The 6,660-nt window shown below is 38.4% G+C and overlaps 1 pseudogene; it reads left to right on the top strand.

Annotated features, from left to right (window-relative positions):
• The first annotated feature begins 584 nt into the window (after positions 1 to 584).
• Positions 585 to 4,336, top strand: LOC102828740 (annotated as a pseudogene).
• Positions 4,337 to 6,660: the final 2,324 nt, after the last annotated feature.

The following is a 6,660-nucleotide window of genomic DNA, read 5'->3' as shown; positions in this document are numbered from 1 at the left end:
TAATCTGAATTACCCTAGGTTGTAAATCTTCACTTCTATGATGTTACGCTCTGGTAGTGTAGTGGTTATGAATCGGGCTGCTAACCTTAAGGTCAGCAGTTCGAAACTACCAGCAGTTCCACTGAAGAAAGATGAGGCTTTCTGTGCCTGTAAAGATTTACAGCCTCGAAAACCCTGTACAGGGTCGCTATGAGTCGGAACTGACTCCATGGCACATAACAACAACAACGATGTTAATGGGAGTTCTGGTGTGGTGCTGGGTGTTAATGCGCTGGACTGCAAGGTAAGCATGAATCGCAATGTTGGTGGCTCACCCTCACCAGCTTCTCCTCCAAAATTCTATACAGGGTTGCTATGAGTCAGAACTGACTAGACAGCATTTAACAACATTGATGTTAATGAGGGCAGATGCAATCTACAGAATTAGGTTGTATCTTGAGTCGAACCAACTCTTTTGAGATGCAAAAGGAGACAGAAGTATGCTGACCTCAGGGACCGAACCTGCAACCACCAAGATAGAAGAGCCAGGAGTCAAGTGCATCCTTGACTCACTACCATCAAGAAGAAAGAGGAAGGAGGACAGCATGTCCTTAAGGGAAGGCCGCTCAAATGCCCATATCGGAGGAGATTACCTAAAAATCGGCGAAGTCATCTGAAGAACATCCAGGGCATGAAGCAACTGGTTACTCACCTATGGAAGCACAATGAGGCTTTGGAGGGGCTGGAGAACAGTATCAAGGGCTTCCGGCGGCTGGAGCACTTCTGTAGAGACTTCGAGCTACAGAAGGTGTGTTACTTGCCGCTCAACACCTTCCTTCTGAGGCCGCTGCTCGGGCTTATGCTTTCCTTACAAGCAGATACTGGAGCTGTGCAAACACCACTCCCCAAACCACGCCGACTCCAGGGGTTGGCAGAGATCACTGAACTGGCAGTGGTGGTACAGCTCCACAGTACGATGATCACAATGGAGAATTTGCAGAAGCTGCATGAACTCAAGAAAGACTTGATTGGTATCAACAATCTTGTGATCCCAGGAAGGGTCAATGACGTCTTGTTGTACACAAGCAGTGGGCTGACAGCCTCCAATCAGTTCAAAGTCCACGGGCAGCTTCCTCTCCACGTCATGACTATAGAGGAAAGTGAAGATGAGCGGGGCGTGCCCAACTGTCTAACCCTCAAGGGTCAGCACCAGTCCACGATTGTGGCAGCCAGTTCCTGGTCAGAAATGGAAAAGTGTGTTGATGCCATCCAGATGGCCGTTGATTTGGAAGGAATCACTGGCCAGAAGCCCGCCTGACAATAAGTCCTCTGAGGAAGGCACTCCTGCCTACCAGGAGTCAGAGGACGACCTCAGCACACTGCGCACATCGCTGGAGCGCCTGGCTCTGCACCACCACAACACCATGGTGCATGTGCGCTGGCACCACAACACCAACGTTTCCATGTGGAGAATCAGTTAGCTGGGAACCTTTTGAGGAAACTCAAAAACAGCAATGGGTGGCAGAAGCTGTGGGTGGTCTTCACTAACTTCTGCCTCTTCTTCTACAAATCTTACCAGGACAATCATCCCCTTGCCAACCTGCCTCTGCTTGGGTATTCACTCACCATTCCCTCCGAATCTGAGAACATCCACAAACACTGCGTGTTCAAGCTGCACTTCAAGTCCCACGTGTACTACTTCAGGGCTTAAAGTGAATACAAATTTGAAAGGTGGATGGAGGTGATCTGAAGTGCCACCAACTCCACCTCATGCACCCACATTTGAAGTTACAATCTCATGTGTATTGAAGACTGCACATGCTTAATGATAGTGTCAGCAACAGCAGTTTCCAGAAGACATTTATTTCCTGGTGTATTAATGAAGCCTAGTAAAACAAACACCTGTCTGAAAAACAAACAAACAAACAAAAAGATGTATGAAAATCTCTAAGGAATACTGGGCCTGCAGATGCTGAAAGGAGTCGAGGACCTTTTCCCAGCATCAATAAAGAGAAAACCTTCTGCAAGAGCGGTCACTCTGCATTTGGCCTTCTTGCCTCCTAAACTGTGAGCAAACACCTTTCTTGTTGGTAAAGCCATTCACTCTGTGATATTCTGTTATAGAAGTTCTAGATAACTAAAATAATAGCTTTCCAATGACTGGAAGTATTCAAATAGATACAGATAATCAGAAAGCCAGAATATGGTTAAACTTTGTCCTTTGGGAGGAGAATTATCTCTTCCTCTACATTTTTAAATGTTGAGAAATATTTTGAAAACAAATTACCTCTAGTGATCATATGTGCAAATTGAGGACAAGGTAGGTAAGTAAATGCTTTCCTAACAACAGGAAATATATTTCCTGAATGCATTCATTTATTAAAACAATGATCTTGGTACTGGTGGCAATTGGAGTACACAGAGACTTGAATGGTGTCACTAGGTCCCTGTTGTGAAATCAAATATGTGACTCCTCAGAGAGTGGGATAGAGCCATATGGACTCTTTGCTGGCATATATTTTTAATAATGTTGCTTAAATGTCCTGATGGGATATGGCACTAGCTGTGAAAATTACAATAGTTATATGCTGTAACTTATAAAAAAAAAAAAAATCAGGAAGACTAACAACTAGGTAGTCTAACTGGAAAACTGAGAGAGAAAATTAAACTAGCAGATATTGTAATCACCCAAACAAAAACCAATCCAATGGCCATCAAGTCGGTTCCAACTCCTAGTGATCCTGTATAGGGTTAGTGAGGATGCAAATCTTTCCAGAAGCATAAACCCTCATATTTCTCCCATGGAGCTGCTGGTGCGTTTGAACTGCTGACTTTCCTGTTAGCAGTCCTGTGCTTATCTTACAGCATCACCAGGGCTCTTCATTATAATCACAGGATGTTTTAAATAACAACACACATTTCTTATTTGTGGGGTTCTTGAGGTCAAGTATTATAGTTTATTTATTATCTTTTCTCTGACTTTTACTAATGCTTGCTGTGTAGTAGATGTTCAGTGAAGCAAAAAAGGAAGAAATGAAAGAGAAAAAGAAGGAAAGACAGACGTTTGCAAAGAAAAGTAGAAGGAAGAGATGGAGGAGAAATAAATTATACTTGGTAGCCTATGCATAATTTAGATAGCATTCATCAAAAGCTGGAGAGCAAATTTTAGTTATTGGAAATGCTAGAGATGTATCATTCCCTAACAAGCCAGTTCTATGAAACATTGCTCTTCTATCCCCAAATCTATCCTAAACCTTGAAATATTATTACCAGAGAAATATGGTGTAGGTATTTACATTTAATTAATTTTCAAAAATCTGCACTAAAATTAAATACATTCTTCACGAGAATTATCGGCAAACATTCAAACAAATATTATTATGGATTATGTATATGCCAGAAATCCTATGTTGATTAGGATGGCTGTAGGCATACTTCTGTCTGCTTGGATTACCTTCTGTCACTACCAACTGGTTTGTTGACTGCTCAGAGCCTTGAGAATGAAGATTATTGATATCTGTTAGTTAAGTATGTGTTATTAATTTCTTTAATTTTAAAAATAGTGTTTATTTGTTGTTGTTGTTTTTTTTAAAGACACAGTAGTTGTACCCTTAAAAAGAAAGTCCTGAGTTCTTCTTTGAAGTTAAAATGTATTTATATGATTTTCCAGATTGCCAGGATTGGAAAGTAGAAATATAAATTTTGTTATTCTTATTTTCTTCCAAATATCTGATTAGCTACTGGTGCAGTAGGATAAGCACTGGACTGCTAACCACAAGGTCAGAAGTTCAATGATCCAATTGAGAAGGATCCAACTCAATTAGAGTGCACTTAGCACTCTAATAGAATAAAAATAAAAACATATAAGTGAATATTTAATTTGATTTACATTACAAAAATCCAACTGTAGCTTTTGAAATAAATTTCTATATACCTTTAATCCATTTAGACTTCTTGAATTAATTTTATGCACCTTTCTGAGAGGCACTTGGATGCTAATGGATATTTTGGTGTTGATGTTTTTGTGCTATGGAGTCATAATGACCCTGTGTAGGGTTCCCAAGGCTGTAAATCTTATAGGAGCAGAAAGCCTCATCTTTCTCCCCTGGACCCACTGGTAGTTTTAAAGATATATTTGCTATGGAGTGAGACCAATACAGTTCATTGAGTTTGTTTCAGCAAATGAAGTACACAGGTAACTTACATTTGATAAGGTTAAATTTTGCCTTCAGGGATTGAGAACATCATTGATTGTGGAGATGAGTTCACAGACATGGAGCAAATGGAAAAGATGGTGAAAACATCCCTAAAGAACCAGGTTAAAGAAATCTGTGAAGAAGTTGGTGGAGTTCTCTGAAGTTAGTCAGGATTTTTGTATATAATCAGCATGTATATAATCTCAAGATTATCCTCAGAGATACCATATGCTGATCCTAAAACTGGCACCATCATAGGAAGATTATACCATTTATCTCTTATGTTCCTTTAGTTAGGCTCAATCCATCTGCCTCAAGTTTCACTCAATTTTTCCAGATTTCTAATATTTTAAACTAACAACCACCATGACCACAACCAAAGATACTGTAAAGTCTTAATGACCTTATAAATATCTTCAGCTAAACCATTCAAGAAAATTAGATTGGGATTGCTTTATCATTTAATTTAGTAAAGTGGCGTAATGTGGATGCTTGAAGGGTATAAGATTTTTCATTACAGTTCATTATACTCCATTCAAATGGTGATCCAAATACTCTAAATTCAGCTCAAAAGTTTGCACCTAATATCTATTATTCTACATGCACTGTATTTTTGTTGTTATTGTTACATGCTGTTGTTTTGGTTCTAACTCATAGGAACCCCATGTACAACAAATCAGAACACTGCTTGGTGCTTTGTCATTCTCACAGTTGTTGGATGTTTGAGCCTATTGTTGCAGCCATTGTATGAATTCATCCTATTGAGAATTTTCTTTATTTTTATCTGACCTTCTACTTTACCAAGCATGATGTCATGTCCTTATCTAGGGATTGATCCTGCCTAATAACATGTCCAAACTACATGGGGTGAAGTCTTCCTATCCTCCTTTCAAAGGAGTATTCTGGCTCTGTGTTATCTATAACACATTCATTAGTTCTTCTACAGTCCATCATGGTACACTCACTATTCTTTATGACACCGTAATTCAATGGCACCACTTTTTCTTGGGTTTTCCAGCATATGAATGCAAATACGGAATACCATAACTTAGTTCAAGCACATGTTAGTCATTAAATTGACATCGTTGTCTTTTAGCAGTTGAAAGAGGTCTTTGGCACCAGATTAGCCCAGTGCAATATATCATTTGCTTTCTTGACTGCTGCTTCCAAGGGTACTGGTTGTGGATCCGAGTAAAAGGAAATCCATGAAAACTTCAAAATTTTCTCCATTTATCATGATAATTTCTTATTGATGCAGTTGTGAGAATTTTTGTTTTCTTCCTATCAAATTGTAATCCATACTGAAGGCTATATGTAGTCTTTGATCTTCATTAGTAAGAGCTTCAAATTGTCTTCACTTTTAGCAAGCAAGGTTGTGTCAACTGTATATTGCCATTTGCTAATAAGTCTTACTCCAATCCTGATATTGGGTTCTTCATATACTCCTCCTTCTCAGATTACTTATTCAACATGCAAATTAAATAAGTCTGGTGAAAGGATTCAACCCTGACAACAACTTTCCTGATTTAAAATCACGCAGTTCCTCTACTCTGTTCCAGTAACTACTTCATGGTCTTCAGGTTCTTCATGAGCCAAATGAAGTGTTCTGGAATTCCATTCTTTGAAGTATATAATGAATACACAAATATAATAAATATAACATTTCTAGTTATAATATTTCAAATTATGTAACATTTCTTTGAAATATTATACATAATTTATTATGATCCATACAGTTGAACATTTTTGTATAGTTAATAAAACATAGGTTAACATCTTTCTGATATTCTCTGTTTTCAGCCGATATCCATCTGACATCAGCAATGATATTTCTCTTTACATGCCCTCTTCTGAATCCAGCTTGAATTTCTGGCATTTCCTGGTCAATGTACTGTTGTAACCATTTTACTTGTTTACAATTTTACATGTGTGTGATATCGATAATATTTTTTACATAATTTACACATTCTGTTGAATTACCTTTCTTTGTAATGGGCACAAATATGGATTTCATGGCCTAGATGAGTGAGGACTTGTTTCTTGTCATAAATCAGTGAGAACTTTCAGCTTGTATCACTTTGTTGAAAAATCTCAGTTGGTATCCCATGAATTCTTTCAGTGGTGGCTACACTTCTTTCAGTGACATCAGTTCTTTATCATAAGCTATCTGTTGTAATGACTTAAAGGTGACCAATTCTTGTTGTTACACTTCATGATTCATGCTTCACTATTTCTTCCACTTGCTTTAGGTACCCTACACTCAAGGGCAAGTGTCATAATCTCTTCTAATATCCATTTTGTTCTTTATTTTCTTTTTATGACTTTTTCATTCTTCATGTATAATATCCTTGTTACCACACAGCACATCTAGTCACTGATGATTAATGTTCATTGTTGCAAAAACCATATGACAAGTCTAATTTTCCCTGGCTTCACAATGGTGAAAGAGAATCAAAACTCTTCCACCCCTCCCCCTTCTTGTGTA

This window comes from Chrysochloris asiatica, unplaced genomic scaffold, assembly GCF_000296735.1.
Source record: "Chrysochloris asiatica unplaced genomic scaffold, ChrAsi1.0 scaffold00022, whole genome shotgun sequence".
NCBI classification, from domain to species: domain Eukaryota; kingdom Metazoa; phylum Chordata; class Mammalia; order Afrosoricida; family Chrysochloridae; genus Chrysochloris; species Chrysochloris asiatica.
This window is presented reverse-complemented; position numbering and strand designations above follow the sequence as displayed.